Source organism: Salvelinus sp. IW2-2015, unplaced genomic scaffold (assembly GCF_002910315.2).
Source record: "Salvelinus sp. IW2-2015 unplaced genomic scaffold, ASM291031v2 Un_scaffold10167, whole genome shotgun sequence".
NCBI classification, from domain to species: domain Eukaryota; kingdom Metazoa; phylum Chordata; class Actinopteri; order Salmoniformes; family Salmonidae; genus Salvelinus; species Salvelinus sp. IW2-2015.
In genome coordinates, this window is record NW_019951425.1 from 1,772 (window position 1) to 3,657 (window position 1,886).

Below are 1,886 nucleotides of genomic sequence, written 5' to 3' on the forward strand. Positions count from 1 at the left end.
AACGGGACCTGGATTAAATACYGAAACTGGATTAAATACTTAAACAGGATTAATGGAACTGCTTTAACAATGGGAACTGGATGAAATACTGAAACTGGATTAAATACTGAAACTGGATTAAATTCTGAAACTGGAGTATGAACAGGAACTGGATTTAATACTGGAATTGGAGTGACTAACTAACTGACTGGCTGTTTGGCTGGCTGACTGACTCGCTGACTATTTGACTGAGTTACTGGCTGACTATTTTACTGGCTAACTGACTGACTGTCTGATTGGCTGGCCGACTGACTCGCTGACTATTTGACTGAGTTACTGGCTGACTATTTTACTGGCTAACTGACTGACTGTCTGATTGGCTGGCTGACTGACTCGCTGACTATTTGACTGAGTTACTGGCTGACTATTTTACTGGCTAACTGACTGACTGTCTGATTGGCTGGTTGACTGATTGACTGGCTGACTGACTGTCTGATTGGCTGGCTGACTGTTTTAGCTGGCTGTTTGGCAGGCTGACTGTTTTACTGGCTAAATGATTCACTGATGGATTGACTCTGACTGGCTAAATGATTCACTGATGGACTGACTGGCTGACTGACTGACTGACTGGCTAAATGATTCACTGATGGACTGACTGCCTTGCCTGCTGACTGGCTAAATGATTCACTGAATGGACTTTGACTGGCTGACTGACTGACTGGTTAAATGATTCACTGATGGACTGGCTGATGCTGACTGACTGATCTGACTGACTGGCATAAATGATTCACTGTGCTGACTGCCTGGCTAATGATTCACTGATGGCACTGACTGACTGGCTAAATGATTCACTGATGGACTGACTGGCTGACTGGCTGACTGACTGGCTAAATGATTCACTGACTGACTGGCTGACTGACTGATTGGCTGACTGACTGGCTGACTGACTGATTGGCTGACTGACTGGCTGATTGTGACTGACTGATTGACTGACTGATTGGCTGACTACTGACAGTGGTGGAGAAGCATGACGTAACGCTGAGGCACATATAAAACTGAGAGACAACATCCTGATAACGTTCTGACAACTTCCTGTTCAGACAACGTTCAGACAACGTTCAGCAACACTCATACAAACCGAGAGACGACGTTCTGACAACGGCCAGACAACTTACGGTGCTGACAGCGTTCTGACAATTTTTTGAGGTTTGACAACGTCCTGACCAGTCCTGACAACGTCCTGACAACGTGCTGTTTAGAAAACATTCTGTTCTGACATCGTTCAGGCAAACTGTATACAAACTGAGAGACATGTCTTTCTGACAACGTTCTGAAACGTCCTGACAACGTTCTTCTGAAAACGTCCTGACAACGTTCAGACAAACTGTATACAAACTGAGAGACAATGTCTTTCTGACAACGTTTTGACAACGTTCTGAACAACGTTCTTCTGAAAACGTCCTGACAACGTTGGGTTTTGACAGCACTAATATTGCTTAGAACAAATGTACGTTCTTTGAGTCTCTTAACATTAGTTGTTATTTTGTTTGTTTGTTTGTTTTTTGAATAATTTGATTTGACAATGAGTTTGCAGAACTTGAAGAATTATTGTTAAGTAAGACGAAAGAGGAACCGGTCAGGTGTGTGTCGGTGTCTGTCTGTCTGTCTGTCTGTGTGTGTGTGTGTGTGTGTGTGTGTGTGTGTGTGTGTGTGTGTGTGTGTGTGTGTATGTATGTGTGTGTGTTGTGTGTGTGTGTGTGTGTGTATGTAGTGTGTGTGTCGTGTGTCTGTGTGTGTGTATGTATCTGTGTGTGTGTGTGTGTGTGTGTCTGTGTGTGTGTAGTATCTGTGTGTGTGTGTGTAACGAGTTGTCTTCATGTATTGTATGTGCCAAGCTCCTGGTGATC

At 43.9% G+C, this 1,886-nt stretch overlaps 1 long non-coding RNA gene across 1 annotated transcript; it reads right to left on the reverse strand.

The window, feature by feature from the left end:
* Positions 1 to 557: 557 nt before the first annotated feature.
* LOC139027340 (uncharacterized) lies at positions 558 to 889 on the reverse strand. The gene is made up of 2 exons (XR_011479423.1): positions 808 to 889; positions 558 to 675 (listed from the first exon to the last, which is right to left on the reverse strand). It is a non-coding gene; the product is annotated as an uncharacterized lncRNA (long non-coding RNA).
* Positions 890 to 1,886: the final 997 nt, after the last annotated feature.